Consider the following 21,926-nt stretch of genomic DNA (forward strand, 5'->3'; position numbering starts at 1 on the left):
GGCTCCGGCTGACTTGAACTGGATAGGCAGCGCGCAGCCGCCGCGACGACGGCGGAGGGCGCGACTGCAGCTTCTGCGAGTCACGTGGTGCGTCATGTGGTTACTTACTCAGCTCCGCTCCTCCTGTTAAAGGTCATTCGTGCAGGCGCAACGAAATCGGCGCCACTAGGCTAGTACAGCGTTTGCTTCAAAAGGTTGTCAAGCGGAAGTGAACCGGAGTCCCTTCGGTCGGGAGCCGGGCACTCTAATTCTTATTAGGATGTTCGTTCAGGAGGATAAACAGAGAATTTGTACAAGCATGTCGCACAGCAGTGTGCGCAAAAGACAGCAAAAGATCACTTAGTTTTAAGGGCCACTAATCAGCTTCAGGGATTATTATGTGCGATGACGTGTAACACAGCAGCATGCGATGTCGCGTGAAATGCGTGCCGATATCTGCGTAATGGTGCGGCAAGAAAGCCCACTCTCCGCACGGACACATTAAAAATATCGCGCCATTTTTCAAGGTGAACTTAAGTGATCCCAAATTACGGAACAGTTCATAAAAATAAAGAAATCTATGGAGACAGGGTGGCTAGCCATAGCTTCATATGCTTAATAAATACAAAAAGAGGAAATTTATTTTTTCGCCAGACCAGGAATCAATGTGTACAAAAAAGGTACACAGAGACATTAGTCACAAAACCAACTGGTCGCGTATATCAAAATGAGCATTTATGCTCGTGTTTATGCCCTGGCAAATAACAGCCGTATGACACACGGCGCAAAAGAAACCGAAAATAGAGACGGTGCTTACATTATTAAGTGCCGCTAGCTAATTGATGCAGCGCACAAAAAACTAGTGGTTAAGTAAGAGGCTTCTGCTCAACAAATTCAACGCATATGTGGAACCCTTGATTACATTCAGCGCTGACTGTGTACTGGCGGCGGTGCATCGAAGTGTTAATCAGTGTCAAATTATAATCTGATATTTATTCGAAGATGAGATTTTATTTTTACTCTTTATTTTGCTTTACCCTGTTGACGACGAACAGCAATTAAAAAAAAAACAGCCATGTGCTGTACACTGAAAATTGGCCTTTGAAAAATAGGCTGTTTGAGGAAAGGAAGCGGTGCAGTAATTGCCTCATCTCGGTGGACACCTTAACCGCACCGTAAGGGAAAAGATGAAAGTTGTAGTGAAAGAAGAAATAGAAAGTTGCTGTAGGGGAGGGCTCCGGAATAATTTAGACCACCTGTGGATTTTAACATCCCAAGACATGCACTAGCGCCTTTGGAATTTTGGCTCCATCGAAACGCTGCCTCCCTCGCCGCCCTCAGCCGCCTGCAATCTAACGGCCGCGTTACCCCACTAGTGCGGGAAATTCGCTCGCGCAGAGAGGATGTGCCGTGCGTGCACAGTGGGTGCCCGGTCACTGCGGCATCGCACGCAACGAAGAAGCTGACGACCTCGCGACCGCTGCACACCATCTACCTGCCACCGATCTGCCCCTTGCGGAGGAGGACGTGCGTGCGGCCATTCACAACCATCTCCGAAAGCAGCATCCCGACCCACGCATCGCAGGAGGTGAGCGCATCGACAGTGTCACCGGCTGTCGCGCAATTACACGGTCACAACGTGCAATGATCCTCCGCGCGTGCATTGGCTGCGTGTGGCCCGGGGAACAACGGGTGCGTCACGGCATCGCGACGAGTGATGTGTGTGACGGATGCGGTACAGTGGAAACACTAGAACACCTGCTCCTTCACTGTGCCGCGTTCGCCGATGTTCGTCGCGATATGCTTGCGGCCTATAGGGCGCTGGGCATACTACCAGACTCTATCAAGACGCTATTGTGGCCGCAGGGTAGTGCGCGCACTCGTGAGCGAAATTTGGTGAGCCTCTGTGCATTCCTCGAACACACGGGCTTGACGTCCCGTCTGTTCTCCGTCAGGTAGTTACACGCAGCGACCGAATGCTCCGCGAGTTGTACCTTGAACGATTAATAACTGGACGCCCCGCTCCAGTTGTAGCCAACACAGTCTGTTCGCGTGGGTGATTTAATTCCTCTGAAATGTACTAATCACGCGCACAACCTGGACACATTTCTTATTGTGTAAATAGTTTGTATATATTACTTCTCCTCCTATCCTCTCTTCCTGTCCCCTCACCTCTTTTTTAATTTATCCATTCTGCCTAGTATCCTTTAATTCCGCTGCCCCAGCTCAGGTGCTTCAGTATAGATGGCAGATGCCCGGGCTAGCAAAAATCTTTTCCTTCCTTTTTACTATTATTTTAATAAAACCACTACCACCACCTTAAAGGCAAATTTTGCTGCCGAGCACAAGACGCGAGATGCCGTCTGCCCCTGCGTGGCTTGTGTTCATCCAACAAAAATTGCGCGAAACCTATTTTCATTAACATCACATACTGAATGATTTAGGGACTGTATTCAGCCGTTTTGCGTGTAACTCAGCCGATGCTGGCAGTTGGGCGATTCTAGAAATCACAGAGAAGACAGTGCACCTCTTTCGCTCTTCAGGCTTCAGAAATTAGTCTGATCTAGACACGATAGTAATGCGATAAGAAAAAAAAATGCGTTTTTGTTGCCGGACTTTAAGCCGAGCAAAAGCAGTGGACAAAGCGCAGACAAAGGAAATAAAAATGCACACGGCACACGAAATGACAGTTCGCGTTTAAGTATGGGCAAATGTTTAAATTACTCCACTGTGTGAATTAAATTTTTTTAACCGGGTTGTGGTTCTACTCAACTGAAGGATTAAACCGTGCCGAATCGTAAAATTATTCCTACTACCACGAGGGTGCGAATAGCATTTCGTCCGTAATAATGATCTGGGTTTTGGCGCTGCCAGTCATCGTAGCGAGTTTTTTTTTTTAGTCCAAAAGTTCACTGCAACGGCTCAATTGCATTAAGGAGCGCGAAATTAGCGCTGAGCACTGAAAATACTCTACAAGTAATCAAAGTGTTCAAGATGGATTTCCTACACCACACATAGCGTGATAAGCTGAACAAAAGGATTTCTCGATACAAAAGAAGCACAGCTTGCATCAGCAAACATACCATGATCATGCAAGGTATTCACTAAGGTAATGGTTGAAAAGTAGGAGGAATCTTATACTTTCGTTAACCAATGAAGGTGGTTGGCCCTCCTACGGGCGACTCGCTGTGGCCCATATTCACTCTTCGAACCAGGTGATAAAGATGTACGCAGAATATAGGCAACCCCGATATTGTCCTGCGTATAGTAGGGGAAAACGTTTTAGTTATTTAAATCCACAGCAGTCCCGTGGGCATGGCTTTTCGAGTGTTTAGGAGATAAATCACACTGCCTTGATAAGTAGCTGAGGGGACTGATAGCAAAGCAAAATCGAGTACCCAGACAGGCAAAGTATAAAAGTGGCCCTTCAAAATATTTCAAAGATGCACAAAGTTTTTTTCACTAGTCTCGGAAGGGCAGAGTATTTTAGTTTTGTATGCGAAACAAGAATGCATCTACTAAGGGCAGATAGCCGCTCATTATGACCACGCGATGGAAATAACTAGGAAAAGAACAATTTATAATTTTTTGTCGTGTATTTAGCAGCAACTCTCAGATCAGGAATAGCTCATTTCCAGTATCCTTTACGACGAAAGCATTTAAAAATTTTATCTGTCCCGCACTTACATATGAAGCGGAAACATTGCCTATAATTACGGAAAGCCTTGTAGTTACGTTGCGAACAGCACAGCGGGCCATGTAAATCAACATGATAGATGCACCGTTAGGGCACAGGAAGAGAGGATAATTGGCCAGAGAATAAACTGGGCTATATGATAGCGTATTTGAAATCAAGAACAAACGTAATTGCAGGTAAATGTGATGTGAAGGCAGACAACCGCTGGTCATAAGTGGTAGAAGCGGATCGTAGGAGGAAGAAAGGGAGACAGATGGTGGCGAAAATCAGATCGGCAGATCCTATTAAGTAGTTTCCAGAGATAAGGTGGCCGAACTTGTCACAGGACACGATTAGTTTGAGGGATATGGGAGAAGCCGTTGTCCTTAACTGGTATTAGTCAGGCTGATTTACAGCTGGGTAATGATTAGAGAGATAATATTGAGCACGCGGCCTCATATGGGACTCTATGAGAAGCTTGTGCCATTCAAGATAACTGCAGACGTTAGAAGGCCTGTTCGAATGCATTCCGTGTCACTGCACGAAATAATTGTGACGCTTAAAAAATGCAACAGCTTAAAAATGACGTCAGCAACACTTCCATGGTGCTCTCAACAAATCCGTCTCCGGCGAACGACGAGTTTAGTCATCTGCTTATGTGAGCTGCGAAGTAACGAAATAATTTTGGAATATATTAGCGATTGGTTGGACGCAACCATGAATTTAACCAAAGGGACATTAGCGTAATTCTGCGATAACTGTACGGAATACATTCACAGTAGCCGTGCATCGAAAAAAATGTCGAATTATAAATCGCCCCGTTTCGGCAACATCGAATATAAAGGTTGGCCCACATAACTTGAACCAAGGTTTTAAAAATGAAATGAACCTCGGACGCAAATAGAACCGAGTGCATAATGTTGGCACTAGCCTATAGTTACTCAGGCTATTCTTAAAGCATTCGCTTCAGACCCCAAGTGTGATATGCAAAGTTGCAGAAAACCTTCAGAAACCTCTAATAAAAATCGTTTCCTACACGATATGTTTCACATGGTCCTTTTTTCTGCGTTCCAAATAAAGCCTGCCAAATTAAAAAATAATACGTGACAGGGCGCTTGCGCTCAGTTACTGTGCTGCCCTAAAGCATGCGATGGATGAAGGTCGGCTGCAGCGAGACTGCTGCCTGTGACAGGGCGGTATGCCTGATGTAGGTGTCTGCGCATGCGGCTTTATCGCATGACGCAAAAATGCAGGCTTCTGGCCGAGCGTTGCCGAAGCGAACAAGCGTCCAAGGCTGCGAAAAAGGGAGAAAACAGCGTTTTGATTCTGTATTAAAGAAGCAAAGGCCGAAGCACGAGGGAATGATAGAGGGCGAGGAAGGCTGCAAAAATTTTTCCTTTGCGTACAAATTGCCTTGTAGTTGTTTTCGACTTGGAGTATCACACGGATTAATCACACAGGGACAAAACAGAGTAATGCTAAAAAAAAGGTTGGCTATATTCAAGCAAGATTACGAATGTGTTCTTCAGACGACGACTCGTTTTCGCATGGGCGCCGCCCGCTCTCCAGGCATCCATATAGAATACGCTGGGTTTCAATCCATAGCAGCGGGCTCGGGTTTCCGCCCGTGCCAGGCGCCGGCAATTATTGTCCTCACAGTTCATGTTCGCGGGAAGAGGGCACACGGGGAGGGCGCATCTGCACTGGGATGGAATACGTAAGCGCTCTTCCATGAGAGTGTTGTGTTTGATGTGTAGTGTCGCAAGGAGATGGCGACCCGACGATGTCTTCGAGAGACGTGTATATTGGCTGGGCTTCCCGGAGCTCTGGAAATGTGTTCATGCCAATCCCAAGGAGGCGCTGATTGGAGGTGTTCGCGGGGATTTCCAGAGCCCGCCTAATAATTGTGGAGGATGACTTCGAGTGGAGGTGCGGAGTCGAATATAGCATTCGACTGGTTACAAATGCATGCCCCAGTCGCAAGGCGTCCTTGCATCGCAACCCCCCCCCGTGTGTGTGTGTGTGCGTGTGTGTGTGTGTGTGTGTGTGCGTGCGTGCGTGCGTGCGTGCGTGCGTGCGTGCGTGTGTGTGTGTGTGTGTGTGTGTGTGTGTGTGTGTGTGTGTGCGTGCGTGCGTGCGTGCGTGCGTGCGTGCGTGCGTGCGTGTGTGTGTGTGTGTGTGTGTGTGTGTGTGTGTGTGTGTGTGTGTGTGTGTGTGTGTGTGTGTGTGTGTGTGTGTGTGTGTGTGTGTGTGTGTGTGTGTGTGTGTGTGTGTGTGTGTGTGTGTGTGTGTGTGTGTGTGTGTGTGTGAAAAACTATTTCAGGGAGGAAGCTTGAGGTAGCCGGAGCAACCTCTCGCAATCTCTAGGTGGGCTCCTCATTACAGGAGCCCATTGGCTACCGCCGCGACTCGGGCGCGGTGGACCAGGGCCTTCTGGCTTGCTAGGTCCGAGCAGCCGAGCAGGGCTGCCTCCCAGTCCTCCCGGGTGGGGTTGGGTTTGGGGGCGAGGTTCGGGGTTGACTGGCATGCCCACACCATGTGAAAGATGTCCGAAGACTTCTCCGCACAGTGTGGGCATTCTCCTGTACAGGCAGGATCAAAGTGTTTTAAAACTGCCGGGCACAGCAGCGTTTTGGTGTAAAGGCGGAGGAGTGTGCGTTCCTCCACCTTTGTGAGGCCCTTACAAGGCTTGTGATAAATTGCAGGGCCGAATTGGAATAATTCAGTAATTTCTCGAAAAGTGAGGGCCGGATTGGGTTCGGGATCCGTATCCAAAGGGTCTGAAGGCGTTGCCCGGAGAGTGAGCGCGCGGGCGGCGGCGTCTGTCGTTTCATTGCCTTCGAGGCCCATATGAGCTGGAGCCCCTACAATCGTTCGAGACGCGGGGGCCCCGAGGTAGTTACTGTTTTGAAGGATGCGATGCGCAAAGAGAGGAATGTACCCCTGTTTAATATTTATGCAGGCCCCTCTCGAGTCGGTGACGATCACTCGCGACTCCTGGTCTGCGGCGGCTAACGCGATGGCAACTTCTTCCGCATGTGTTATGTCTTGAGCTCGGAACGTTAGGCCATTCACCACGATTTTTTGGTGGACGACTGCGGCCGTGTACCACCCCCCATGGTGAGGGCCTGAGGCGTCCACGTAGAAGATGCCATGTTTGTTCCCATAGTGACGGGCCAGAGCCTCCGCCCGCGCAAGGCGCCTGCCACTGTGGTCGTCACGTGTCATGTTGGCCGGAAGAGGGCGGACGTGCAGGGCGTATCTCCAGATTTCAGGAATGCGTACGCGCTCTTCCGTAAGTGTTTGGTGGTGGATGTGTAGTCGGGCTAATAGGCGGCGACCCGACGGCGTTTTTGAAAGCCTCGTGTATTGATTTGTCAAGTGCGCCTCCCGGAGCTCCGCGAATGTGTTAACCATCCCCAGGCCCATGAGACGCTGGTTGGATGTGGTGATCAGGAGATCGAGGGCACGCTTGTACATCTTTCTGAGAATCACTTCGAGGGCGTTCTCATCAAACTTGCGCAGGTGGAGGTAAGGAGTCGAGTAGAGGACTCGACTGGTCACGAATGCATGCGCCAGCCGCAAAGCGTCTCTGCACCGTAACCCCCCGCGCTTGTTGGAAACCCGGCGGACCATCCGGCCCACCTGGTCCCCCACCATGCGCAGTTTTGCTAGTGTGGTATCAGCCCGTCGATGTTTGTGGATAAGGAGACCAAGTACTCTAATCTTATCGTGTTCGGGTATCGGGCCGCTGGCCAGAGATAGTTCCATTTTGGTGGCGCACTGAAGCGACGGGCGAATGTGCACAAATTCGGATTTGGACGGTGAGCACTGAAGGCCGCAGCGGCGGGCGTAAGCGTCCACGATCTCCGCCGCTTGCTGCAGGTTGGCCTCAATGTCTCCAACCGATCCGTGTTTGGCTCAGATGGTTATGTCGTCAGCGTACAGCGCGTGCTGGATGCCTTCGACCTTCGCCAGCTGAGCCAGGAGTTTCATTATGGCCAGATTGAAAAGTAATGGCGAGAGGACCGCACCCTGTGGGGTTCCTCTCGTTCCCAGTGTATATGGGCCGTGTTCTTCGTCTTGTATTCGGATGAAACTTCGTCGATCCGAGTGAAATTGCTTGATGTACTGAAACGTGTTATGTCCACAGTTCGTTTGGGAGAGATGTTGCAGGATGATTTCGTGTGTAACATTGTCGAAAGCCCCCTTCAAGTCAAGGGCGAGTACTGCCTTATCGTTGAAGGGATATTCGACAGGGTTGAGAATTTCTCGGTCGAGTTGAAGCAGAACATCTTGAGCGGACCTCTGCGGGCGGAAACCGAACATGGTGTCTGCGAATGCATGTTCATTTTCCAGAAACCCAGACAGCCTATCCCGCACCATGGTCTCCATCAGCTTTCCCGCGGAAGACGTGAGGGAGATGGGGCGGAGGTTGTCTGTGTTTATGGCTTTGCCGGCTTTCGGAATGAAAGTTACCAGGGCGGTCTTCCATTCAATTGGTAGAGGTGCCTCGCCAAGCCAGATCGAGTTGATGAAAGCGAGGAGGGTTTCGTAGGCGGGATCGGAAAGATTAGCAAGCATTTTCACAGTTATCTTGTCCCTGCCCGGTGCCGTTCCTCGTTTCATTTTAGCTAGGGCCGCCTTGAGGTCATGCAACTGGAACGGTTGATTCAGATTCGCGTTCTCTGAACCTGCATACGAGAACGCGGGTCCTCCGGGGTCCTGCTTAGTGCAAAGATACTGGTCGCGCAGTTTGCACGCTAATTTTGATGTATTTCCATCGAAGCTATGAATAGCTCGTTGGAGATGTTTTTATGTCTCGGCGCGGGTTTGAGTCGGGTCAATTAGGGCGCGGAAAAGGCGCCACGTGCTCCGGCTCGACATTTGTCTGGCCGCCGTGTAGCAGTGGTCTACCCAGTTCGAGTCGGCGAGTTGGGCCGCGTACTCTGCCGCTCGCTGGGTGAGCTCGGCGATAGGAATTTTGAGCTTTCTGTTACGTTTTTGGTGGCGCCATCTGCGGACGAGGCTGTGCCGTGCCTCCCAGAGGTGCAGAAGATGGTTGTCCACCTCCGGAGTGGCCTCCGAGAGCTGAATTTGTGTTTCCACCGAACGAAGGTGTGTAACCAAACCTTGTGCCCACGCGTGGTAGCCTTGTTCGTGGATAGACGCCGAATTGATGTAGTTTTGCCGGAACTTATTCCAGTCTGGAAGCCGAGCTTGTGCGTGGGGTCTTGCTAATGGTTTAGTCCTTACGGTGGTATTGATAAGGCAGTGGTCACTACCGAGGGTTTCCTCGGTGTTGATCCATTCTGCGTGTACAATGTTTTTGGTAAAAGTGAGATCCGGACATGTATCCCGGGTCACGGAATTACCCAGCCGCCGTTGGATATGCAGGGTCAGTGTGAAGAGTCAGGCCCAGCGTGGACGCGAGTTCCGCTAGCTTGCGTCCCCGCTTCTCTTCACGCACGTATCCCCATAGTGTACTGTGGGCGTTGAAATCGCCCACAATCACCAGGGGGTCCCTGCCCGCAGCCTTTAGAGCGCGGCTAAAGAGTGCTGCGAACGTTACATTTTTGAGTTTGGGGGAACAGTATATGTTGTGTACGTGGAGTGGTGCATCTTGTTTCTTGAGCGGAAGATGTGTCACCATCGCATAGGAATATTCTGTGTAAAGTTCCAAGTCAACTACATTAGCCGTATAATTTTTATGCACGCAGACGCAGGAAGAGGGGTCCTGCTGAAAGGAGATGTAATTTGTGAGGGTGACGCCACTCCCTGGCTCCTGGAGGGCAACCACCGCGGGAAGAGAATCGAAAGTTGAAAGGTAAAGTCGGAGATCCGCCCTCTTTGCGTGAGAACGGAAGCCCCTACAGTTCCACTGGACAATTTGGACGGGGGTGGCCGAATTGGTTCTTGGGGAGCGCCTGATCTTAGGGCTGCTCGCCATGGTCATTTAGATTGAGGAGGGGTTGCACTGACACTGCTCCGGAGCCAACACTCGCAGGAAGGGGGGTATCCTCCATACCAGAGAGTGAGCAGCTGTCGTCGTCGGCTACCTCGGGGGTGCGTCTAGAAGTTTTGTGAGGGCGGCCGGGTAAGAGATCACCGGGCCTGCGCGAGGAGCGCAAGGAATTCGCAATTTGTTGGGCAATCATCGCGGGGATTGTCTCTTGCAATTTGGAGATGGCGTTTACCATCATTGGAATTTGATTTTCTATAGCGGCGAATCGGGCCTCTGTGGCCCCGAGGCGGGCCTCGAAAGCGGCCTCCAAACTTGTTACCGCCTTCGGTACCACGAGCTCACTCTCCATTACCTCAGCCGCGGGAGGCGAGGGGGAGAAGAAGACTGGTTGATTTTAGATTCCAATTCGGTAATTTTCTTTACCAGCATCTCATTTTGGGCCCTGAGTGCTGCTATTTCATCTTGCTCGGCGCTATGCGCCCTTGGAAAGGGAGTGGAAAGGGGGGAGAGAGAAGCAGCCCCACCCGAACCGCTCACCTGGTGGCAATTTTTGACTGCGTTGACCCAGGCCCTGGTATCACCGCGCGTTTCTGTCGACTGTTTCGCCAGTCCGCCGTGTGGTGGCGACACCTTGGATGGTTGTTTTGCAGCACCTCCGCGCGTGTTAGAAATCCGGCGGACAGTGCATCCTGCCTGGTCCTCCACATTATTAAGTTTGGCCAATGTCGTTTCTGATTGTCTGTGTTGATGTATAATGAGCTCAGTACCCCGACTTCGGTATTTTCAGGGTTCGGACATGTCTCAAAAGACAAAGCTATTTTGGATGAATACTTTGGTGAGGGGCGTATGTGCACAAATTCAGACATTTAGGGAGAGCATTGCAGGCCGCGGCGGCCAGCACAACGGTCCTCTATGGCCGCCGCCTCCTGCAGGTTGGCTTCAAAGTCTCCGAGGGAGCCCTGCGTGGCCCACAGGGAGATATCATCGGCATACAGAGCATGCTGCACACTGGCGACTGCGCTCAGCTGGGCCGGTAGGTGCACCGTAGCCAGATTGAATAACAGGGGAGAGAGCCCCCTGCCCTGTGCCGTACCCCTGGCTCCTAAAAGAAAAGGACGATATTCGTTACCATGGATTAGAATGTAACATTGTCTCTCGGTCAAAAATTGCCGAATGTATTGGAAAATGAAACTTGGTTTTTGGGGAAAGGAAATTGCACAGTATCTGTCTCACACATCGGTGGTGGCCTGAACAGCGCCGTAAGGGAAGGGTTAAAGGAGGGAGTGAAAGAAAAGGGGAAAAAAGAGGTGCATTAGTGGAGGGCTCTGGACTAATTTTGACCATCTGGGGATCTTTGACGAGCACTGACATCGCACTGTACCTCTCACTTGCCGTAGGCATTGAAATGGCACCGTGAAGGTGGTAAATTGGATTGGAAATGAAGTGCATGTAAGTACATACACTCCATCTACGCTGACACCGAACACAGACCATCGGAAGTGGTCTTGCTGTCTGTTGATTATACCTATAAATAGCCGTTAAGGGGGAAAGCCCTTGAAACCCTTTCACCTCGTACATAGCAAGGAAGCCATGACAACGCTCAACGCAGTATTGCAGGACGTCACCGATGACGACATCTATGCCACGCAGAATACAAGCCAGCCACACCGAGTCTATGTTTGGATACCCATTCGCCACCGTGGAGTGAGTGAAAACGTTTTCGCCGCAACTTCGGGTCGTACAAGATAATTTCCCCTACTATGTCGACAGGACTCTGAAGTTGTCCATGATGGAGTGACAAGAAACGAGCGAACAGCTCAGCTGCATCAGTATCGATGGCAGATGCCGGGCCTACCAAAAATCTTTTCCTTCCTTTTTACGTTTATTTTTATAAAAAACCACTACCACCACCACCACCTCGAAGAGAAGTGGTGCATGTCGTGGCTAGAAAGCACGTTTATGAGCACTAATACAGCCATGTGCTTGTATTCATGCACTTTATTTCAAGGCGAAAACATTATATGTCCCATTACTTCAAAGCTTGTCGTTGGCATCGCGGCAGAAAAAATCGGAGAGCCATGGAGATGGCGAGAAGTGGAAAGAGTAAAGTTTAATTGCCACAGGTACCAGGAATTATGGCAGGCGGATCCTGTGTGGCCCCCAGGTGGTGGGGGGGGGGTGTCCTGGGCCCACGGAATGTGTGCAGGTTGAGTGATCTCGTCTGGCTGGGTGAGGAGTTGGCCCCAGGTTTCTGCAGAGGGAGCTGGCAGGAGGGCCCTCAGTGGCCGGTTATTTTCGCATCTCCAGAGGATGTGCGCCTACTCAGTTGCTAGTTCTCCGTGGTTTCAATTTTGGCATGTGGGGTCGTATTCCCCATTGGTGATTAGTGACAGCCTGGAGTGACTAGGAATTGAGTGCGTCTGCAATCTGCGCAGCAGGGTGGCTTGCGCTCGGTCGAGGTCGGTGTGGGGAAGCGGAAACAGCGAATAGAATATTTTTTACCTCCCGAAAAAAGCAGAGGGACAATAGGAGAACCTACACAGGACAAGGCTGGACTAACAAGTGACATCTTTATTGTGCACATTCTGTAGAGTAACCGTCACGCATGCGCCAAATCAGAGTAAACATCCTACGTTTAATTACTCAAGAAGTCAATCTCTTTCGTTTTCAGCCCAATCGACGGGGAACTAACGCAAGAATCACCATGTTTATCTATCAGATAGGCCTGAAAAATTTCACGTGCCTTTCTTGTTTTTGCTTTGCCCAATGTGGTTACATGATTTAAACGAGAAGAACACTTCCTTGGACATCTGCTACAATGCATAGCAAGATTGCCGTCTTCACTGCTACCAATTTTTGTTCGGTACTTGCGCAGCCTTTCATTACTACAATCACCAGTTTGTCCTATATAACACTTTCCACACGTCACCGGGACCTTGCATATGACTTTTGTGTGGACCTGGCAAACATTGTTCTATGCTTGGTGTTGCAGTGATTCTTATTATCATTAGGATATATTCATGCGCAGAGACCTCAAAGCTGAACAAAGGCAGAAAAAACTGTTTATGACCTAGCAGTGTTAGGCCAGGACATACGTAGCGAAAGCGTGGCGACACCTGGGTCGGAAGAGTTACTATATATATGAAAACCGTGCATTCACACCCGTGGCCTGGTGTTTTGTGGTGTAAGTATTCTTATACTTTTCTTTTCGGCACTATTTCTATGCAATGAAGAAAAAAAAGAGCCGTCATGGCAGAGTGTAAGCGTCTTCGCCTCAAACGCCAAAAGCCCTGGTTCGATTCTCAGCACCGACACAGGGTTTCTTTTTCTCAGTAAGTGTGCGTGGATTTCAGTGGCTCCCGCCACTGACCACGGGGTTGGTCACCTGATCAGTCACTTACTGCGAAGCAGTTGCGAGCGCCGTTGCTGGTCACGCGGTTCTTCACGCGGTTGGCTGCGTGACCAGTCACGTGGTTGGTCACGTGGTGCAGTGCGACCACGGTGGGACGGCGAACCTGCGAGTTCGTGGCCAGTGCAGCCTTCGCTACAAAAACCGCGTTAACGCCTTTGAGCTCGGCGACTTTTTGTTACATTGTGCGCCACTTTGAGCAGATACAGCACCACCTGAACACTCTTCCTTCCTTCCGCAGTAGCATTCTTACCTTTATTGGCCCTGCCATTCAATTCCTTCAACACAGACTCGGCCACTCCTCCTACCATTTCTGTTGGGAAGCCCGCATCAGAAAGGCAATTGGCCTGCGTCATGACTCGTGACACTAGCTGAGACTGTGGCAGCAACGTCTTTTTACAGCGTTTGAAAAAAGCCTTACCAATACCTCGCTTGTAACTTAGAGAGGTTAGAGTCGTACGGCAAGAGTCCTGTTTCAGTTCTAGATGCATACACATGGCTTTCTCCTGAGAAGGTTAGTAGCAAGTCAAAAAACGAATGGCGTTTTGGGTGGCTAGTTCACGAGTAAATTTTAAATGGAGTGAACACTGCCTCAAGGCACTCATGATGTGTTCTACTACCAGTCGGTAGGAGTCGTTAGGTCAGCCGTCGAAAAGCACTAAACATCATCCCTATATCTTACATTTCGCACAACACAAGCGTTGTTTAAAACTCTTAAAAGCGAGCGGTGAAACTTAGCGAGGAAAATATTACAAAGCACCGGCGCTGCACTAGCTCCTATACAAATCCTATTCTCTTCGATATAAAAACGTTTATTAAACTTCACAAGAGTCATACCGAAAGTAATATACGTCATACAAAAATAATACACGTCAAACCCACGGGCCCACCATTCAGCGCTGCCGAAGACGCCAGTACCGCTTTAATCTAGAGGGACGGGGGGGGGGGGGATAGAGGTAATCCAAAGCAAAAGCAAAGCGCAGGTGGTGTTCAGAACAATCAGAGAATGACAAGAATATCATTTCGCCTTAGTTAACAAATGAATCGTTACAAATGCAACACCACAATCTAGGCAATTCCATTCCCTGATAATTGGGAGAAATTTTCCAACAGATCTGTTGCCGTTAGGAGGATCCCGGTAGGGTTTGCCCTCACACCTGGCGTCATTCGGAAGTGGCCTCAGTACCTAGATTTCTTTCCATGCCTGGGTGTTCGATATGTAAACACGAGGCGATTGAAGTCGACATTCATCACTTACTGTGACACAACCCAGCTCACAAGCCTACAATGATCCGGCACCTGTAGGTAGCCGGTCTTTCACCAAGCAACCCTACTTCATATATTGCCTGGGCGCAAGGACCATATCATCGCTCTCTACTGGACTTCATCAAATCAGCTAGCCTTTTTTCCATTAATATAATCATTACTACACCTTTCATAAACCTTCGCCCATCAATGATGCACTGGGGCAAATAAATCTTGCTTTAAAAAATACATCTGTTTTACGCTATGTATCTTTGAGCTTGTTTATGTGATCCAGACCTGACGAAATGAATTCGGTACTCAGCATGTATCGACGGTGTTGTGAACCTGTTTTAGAATAAAACATATTGTAGAATGATTTCAAAAGAATGATTTTTTTTTCTGTTTTTCGCAGCCGAGACTGCTGTTTCCAGTTACAGAATAAATACTTCGCTCAGTTACTGAAAACAAACCATGATCTTGCATGTGCCCTTTCTAGTTAACAGATATGAGTCATTGCCCATGGATCTCACAATCTGCACCCATATTTGGGTACACTTACTCTGTTCGTTAGTTTTAAAAAAGCACCCTGTTTGGGACATAGAGGATGCTAAATTACAAAAAGTAAGAATTTTTTCTCCATGCACCAAACTAGCAGAAAACATTATTCTACTCGCTGAGATTTTGCACTAATGGGCAGAAAGCGCCACGAAATAGGTATTTGTGAACAATGTAATCTAAAACCACTTCTTGCTTCAAGGTACTCTTCTGATCCTCAGTTCCCCGGGTTCGAACCCGACCACGGCGGCAGCGTTTAGGTGGAGGCTAAACGCATAGGCGCCTGAGTGCTGTGCGATGTAAGTGGATGTTAAGGATCAACAGGTGGTCGAGAAAGAGAGAGTTTATTGACTTTAAAGGCAGAGAGGTTGGCCTGAAATATATCTGGCCTGAAATTTGTCTGGAGCCCTCCACTACGGCACCTCTTTCTTCTGTTCTTATTTCAGTATCTCCTTCATCTCTTCGCTCATGGCATGGTTCAGGTCTTCGCCGATATGTTAGACCGATCCTGTGCCAATTTCGTTCCCCAAAAAACCAATTTCAATACATGCGACAATTTCTGACCGATAGATAGCCTTACGTTGGAATCCAGGATAAAGAACATAGTACTTTTCATTTAGGAGCCGTGGGGTTCACCACAGGCCGTGGGTGCAGTGCTCTCTTCCCTGTTATTCTATGTGGCTATTATATATCTACCGTCCCAGCTGAGCGCCGTCGCCAGTGTGCAGCATTCTCTGTGTGCCGATGACATCAACCTGTGGGCCAAGCAGGGCTCCCTCGGAGACATTGAAGCCAACGTGCAGGAGGCGGCGGCCATATCGGACCGTTATGCATGCCGCTGCGGCCTCGAATGCTCTCCCCAAAAATCAGAACTTGTGCACATATGCCACTCCCTTAAATGCCCAACCAAGACTGCATTGTCTCTTGAAACAGGTCTAATCCCTAAACATATCGAAATCGGGCACTGTGCTATTTATACATCAACACAGACGATCAGAAACAACATTGGCCAAACTACGTAAAGTTACCAGTGGTGTGGACCATGCGGACTAGGCGGTCCGCATGGTCCACAGCGTTTCTAACAAGCGGGTGTGGTTACGATGCAAGGACCCTTTGCGGGTGGCGCATGCATTTGTAACCAGCCGAATTCTATATTCGACTCCGTACCTACACTCGATGTCATCCTCCGAAAAATATTAAGCGGGCTCTGGACCACCCCGCGAACACCTACAACCAGCTCTCCATTCGCAGGGAGTGAAGATATTTCGGGATTTCCGGTAAGCCCACTTGTCCAACCAATATACGTCTCTCGAAGGCATCGTTGGGTCGCCGCCTCCCTGCCCGAATGCATATCTAACACACCGCCCTCATGGAAGAGCACGTACGTATTCCATCCTTGTGGAGATGTGCCCTCTATGGGTGCCCTCTTCCCGCGAACATGAACTGTGAGGACTATAATGACCTGAGCCTGGCACGGACGGAAGCCCTGGCCCGCCAATATGGATAGAAAGGCGGCGTATTCTATGTGGATGCCTCTTACCCCCCCGCACCCCATGAGTGATGGCACACGTCCGCAGTCGTCCGCCAATCCAAAACAGTGAACGGCCTTACTTTCTCAGCTCGTAACATAACACAAGCGGGGGAGGTCGCCATTGCGTTGGCCGCATCTCATCCCACTTCCAAAACATTTATTTCCTACTCGCGAAGAGCCTGTAGGCACGTCAAGCAGGTCTGGGTGTCGTACCTAGCCTACCGCCTACTCCAAAACAGCGTCTACACGGGGGACCCCGATCACTGGAATATCGTTTGGGCTCCTGCTCACATGGGCCTTCAGGTAAATGAGGCAGCTGACGCCGCCGTCCGCGGGCTCTCTTACTGGGCTGTCCCCTCCGACCTCCACGATCAGGTACTCGAATTCACTCCAGTTTACTCGTTCAAATACGTTGTTTTACTTTATCAATCTGGTCACGGTCTTTGTCTCCGCCCGTATAAAGATCTCTCAAAGGCAGAGGAGCAGCTTCTGCTCTGCCTGTATACGAATACCTTTCTTTGCACGGCAGCTTTCAAATACTTCTACCCTTCTTTCTCGGTTAGCTGTCCGCACTGTGCGAAGAAGTCTTTGGGCTTCTACCGCATGGTGTGGGCCTGCCGCTCCAATCCTTCTATCCCCCATCACTCCAACGCAACAAGGGTGGACTGGTAGGGGACCCTGCTCGGCTGCTCTGACCTGCAGGCCCAACGGGCCTTGGTCGGTCGAGCCCTGGCGGCGCCTGACGCCCCTTGGGTCCCGAACTAGGGGCCGCCACCTAGTACTTAAAAGGGCTGGCCCCCTCTTGATCAGCTCATGCATAACTTTCTGTAAATGTATCTGCCCATAAATATTCTCCACCAGCACCACCACCCTGCCATCTCTTTCTCATCACATCTATGTACGTGAAAGCGCGATTGAGGCGTCCACTGAAATAATGAATGAAAATTGGTTGTTGGGGGAACGGAAATGGCGCTGTATCTGTTTCACAACTCGGCGGACAATTGAGCCGCGCCGTAAGGGAAGGGACAAAGGAGGGAGTGAAAGAAGAAAAGAAGAACGAGGTGCCTTAGTTGAGGCCAGCGGAATAATTTATCCTACGCAGTAGCCGACGTGCATGCATTCCCCTTTATAATCGCAACCTAGGAGCGGTGGGATATAGCGCTGCGCAGCATGGAACAGTGCTTTCAAGCTCGGCTCGTGTAACGGGCTGATTAGGTCCCCGAGGCGGTAAAAGCTTTTAGACATGCGGCCTACTTGACCGGCAGCGTTAATAACCTTAGTGTCTGTCTGCTGTCAGTGATGGCAGCATCCATTTTTCTTATTGCTACTTGCTGCTAGTAATAAGTACCACCCCTTGCAAATGCACTCGTGTGATCTAAATTACGGGGGCTCTAACAAATCCAAGAGGCTATCATCGAGAACGAGAGCTGCAGGATTAGGGAAAATGAAGAGCACTCAGACATTCCGGGGACATAACAACCGCATCATGGAGGAGAAAACAATTGCATTTATGTACCGCACACAGAGTACATCGTGTATGTATATTAGCTAACCTACTCTGTTTGGGTCTAATGAAGTCCAAGCTACAGACTTTTGCAAGAATGCAAAGTCTGTGCCTTACAACTGGCGCCGAAGGAACAAGCTGATTTGGTGGGCAAGGTCCGCCCGCGAACAGGGCAGTGCTAATTTACAAGAAAAGCTGAAAAGTTTTCAACCCGATGAAATTAATTTGCTGCCAGATCATGACACACGTCGTACGTATTCGATATGTAATATCATCGAAAGATGGTATGACAAGGGGAACAGGTTTGCTATAGGAATGTTATCTCACACAGCAGATCTCTCGCTCTCACGTGCAGTGACAACCAAAGTGACATCAAGGGCGAGGTCTGGTTAAATATTAAGCAAGTATTCAGTCGTCGCTTATCATATTATGGATACCAAGCGCAAAAGCTTAGCTGAGACGTAGCGGGAACTGTACATCAGGTCGCTCATAGTTCACTCTAACATTGTAATCGAATGTTGTTGTTGTTATCCTCACACAATGGCACATACCCACAAGGGGGATTGGCCATAACCAGGCGGTGACTATTTAAATGACCAGTTGCATGTGGCAAGCATGGGATGACCTACCAAAATTTGGATCGCACAGTTTTCGTAGCCGAGGTGGTTGCAGGAGGTTAGGGGGGTCATACAAACTAAAATTTAGGCGAAGAAGGGGTAGGGATTACTATAAGAGGTTGTAAAAACCGAAATACAGAAGCTGATAATGGGATGGGCAGGACGAAAGCTCATGAAGGTAGACGTTTTGATTCTAGTAAATAATTTTGAACGGCAGAGCAAACATTCCAATTGGTATGTCCAAGCATAGAAGCGCCAAGAGACAGAACAACCTCAGAAGACAGGCGCAAACTGAGATTCTGTATTGGAACTTCTAATAGTCGCCTCCTAATCGATGAGTAGCGACGGCAAAAAAGAAGAAAGTGCTCTATTGTTTCCGGCTCCGCACAATACGGACACAATGGGGAGATCGCCAGACCAGGCCTGTATAGGTAAAAATTTAGTTGCGGCACTCGGCAACGAAGCCTCGTGAAGGAAACTTCAATATTGCGCGATCGCCAGACTGAGCTTCTAAAAATGTGGAACGCTTCACGATTTTGCGTGTCATCCTTGCGCAGGGGCCATGCTAATCTTCTCTGTATCGTTCCAATTTTAGTATATGTACTTTGGATATTTTCTTGGAAAAGAGGAAGAAGACGAAGACCTAGTGGGTGGATACGTGTCTGATTCTAGGTCTGTGTTTTCGCTTTTCGCTGTCTTCTCGCGTGTGGCGTGGGTCGGACAGTGCCCTCCGTGAGACCGAATGCTGACGACGCCCCTGCGGAGAAATTCCCGGCAAGGTGGGCGCATTCTTAAGTGAGAAAACCCAACCGGAACCCTCAGGGGCAAGCTAGGCTTAGCTCGGCGCTGCCGAGCGAGGCCGCGCTACGCGTCTGCATGGATTCTGCGTTGTCGACGACAGCTACGCGGATGGTCGCTGCGTTGCCACCTGACGCAGCCTCCACGTCCACGCAATCGTCAGCGCCTCTGGGCCTCCAGCCTGCGCCGTCTTGCGATGCTACATCTTCGGCCTGTGACATGGACTGCTCCGCCGCCTCCGTGCCCGTGGCACTCCGTCAAGAAATTGTGCCCGTCGCGCCAGTTCAGTATTCCCACCAAGGGCCGTCACCAGCGTCTGAGCCTCCTCCACAGATGCCTCCCGTGAGTCAAGGCTCTCTTCCGCCTGCTGCGAACTCGTTCCGCGTTACCATCAAGCCTACATTGCGCTTTGATATTACTGCCATTCCTGCCCGGAATGTTCAAGCCACAATTAACCACGCTTTTGGCTCTTCGAACTACTGCGGGTTTGTCGTCCATCGCCCATCGAACACCATCACAGTAAACTTGTCATCCCTGATGGGCGTCCAGAAACTTTGCGCAGTTACGCGGATCCCCCTGGATGACAGCAAGCATGTCCCGGAGCAAATATATTTTCCATCTGGTCCTGACACACTCCGCTGCATGGTTGATCATGTCGACAGCACGAGCCCTCCCGAGGAGGTGCGCACAAATATTCGCTGCTCAACCTACGTTGTTCTGCAAGCACGGCATATGGGTCGCCGGATCTCATACCTGCTCATCCTGCAAGGCCAGTTGACTCTCCCGAAGTACCTTACCTACTACGGTGCGATCGTCAAACCACAGCCCTTCCGACCTCGTCGTATTTTTATCACTGCCACAAAGAAGGACATGCAAAATACCTGCCCTAATCCAGCAGCTGTGGCTGACGTGAATGAACCAACAGTTCTTTGTGCCCTGTGCAAATCGCCGGACCATGACATTCGCTCTCCCGCTTGTCCAAAGAAGAAGCAAGAGAAGAAGTTTCACAATCGCCTCCAAAAAAATGGACGTTCCTACAAGTAATCGCTTTGCAGCTATCGCATGTGACGACAACGACTTCCCTGAACTTCCTTTATCTGAGCCCGCTGCTCACCATACGTCTCCTCACCAGCGTACATATGCACAAGCGGCTCACCTTCCCGGATCAAATTGTACGCCAAAACGTCCAGTGCATCCATCACATGTGGATACCACAGATGAAGACACAGCTTTAGACAATGCAATCGCAGAGGCTCGCCGCCGACTAGACGAACTCACCCATCGCCGGGAATAGCGTCGTTCTCAATCCTCTCGAAGAATTCTAATAACTCGGGAGAAATCACCAGAGGAATCAACTAGGGTAAGCACTGGGCTACAATCAGGTGCCGACCACCTGTTAGCCGTGACTACCCCGACAGTGGATAAGATATTAGCTCTGATGAAGCAGGTGACATCCCTCATCGTGGAAGCTCTTCGGCCTCGTCATGGATAGCGCATCATCGGTGGTGGTGCAATGGAACTGTCGAGGATTTGCCAATAAGGCCTCTGAAATGAACATCCGCCTTCGCGACGGAAAAGCTGTGGGCATGGGCGTTCCTCCTGCAAGAGCATATTGCACTCCCACGCCTTTCAGGTTTCTGCGCATACCATTCACCCTCTATCCCTGATCGCCATTGCACCGCCTCCTCCCTTAGCCCAGGTAAATCTGCAATTTATTTTCACAGTTCAGTTCCGCACACACCGCTCGACCTTTCACGGTGGTGCAACACACGTCAAGAGGTTGTCACAATTCTCGTAAAACCTGCACGCACACCCCTTGTCCGAGTTTCTTTTTATAGTCGTCCTGGCTCCGCATCTCCCAATCTGGGATGGGTTCGTTTTCTACGTTCTACAACTCGGGTATCCCTATTCTAGTTGGTGGTGACTTCAACGGCGCACACACTGCGTGGGGTTACCCATCGGATTCTTCAAGGGGTGAACACATCCAAGAGAGCTTTTCGGATCATTCCTTTCAACTTTTAAACCACCCGAATACATCTACCCGCCCACGAGGTGGCCCGTATTCACTTGATTTGACTTGGTGGTTAGGCCCCGGTAACCCTCGTTGGGCTGTTGATTCTGATACTGGGTGTAGCGATCACAGCCCTATTTTTATCTCCCTCACGCCTACGCGTCTACGGAAAATACGCCGCACTGTACGAGTAACGTCATGGGACTCTGTACGCGCAGACAATCATTTATCTACATTCAACCCCTCTTCAGCACTGTCTACTCTCTCTGCTGTTCTCGCTACTCACACTATTACCACTACTGTAAATGAAGACGACCCAAACCCGGACATTCATCTCTTGAATCTGTGGGCTCTTCGTCGCCAGGCGTATCTTTACGCTGCTTGTCACCCCGATGACCCTTCGGCTTTTCCTACTCTTCACCGCGCAACCGCACGGGCGCGGCGCTATGCAAAGCGACTAGGCAGGCAACGCTGGGCTGCATGGTGTGCCCGCCTGTCCTCTACGCAGGGCAATCGACATCTTTGGAGAGTGTTTCACGCCATGGAGCGCCCTTTTCAGGTTGCAGATTACACAGAGAGCATTCGCCTCGCGCTAAATGTGGATGAGGACACATTTGCACAACAAGCGGCCCGTCA

The 21,926-nt window shown here is 49.9% G+C and overlaps 1 non-coding gene across 1 annotated transcript; it reads right to left on the reverse strand.

Annotated features, from left to right (window-relative positions):
• Positions 1-18,993: 18,993 nt before the first annotated feature.
• LOC144111553 (U6 spliceosomal RNA) lies at positions 18,994-19,098 on the reverse strand. Its single transcript, XR_013310081.1, has one exon. It is a non-coding gene; the product is annotated as a U6 spliceosomal RNA (small nuclear RNA).
• Between the last annotated feature and the right edge of the window lie 2,828 nt (positions 19,099-21,926).

This window comes from Amblyomma americanum, chromosome 11 (genome assembly GCF_052857255.1).
Source record: "Amblyomma americanum isolate KBUSLIRL-KWMA chromosome 11, ASM5285725v1, whole genome shotgun sequence".
Taxonomy (NCBI): Eukaryota; Metazoa; Arthropoda; class Arachnida; order Ixodida; family Ixodidae; genus Amblyomma; species Amblyomma americanum.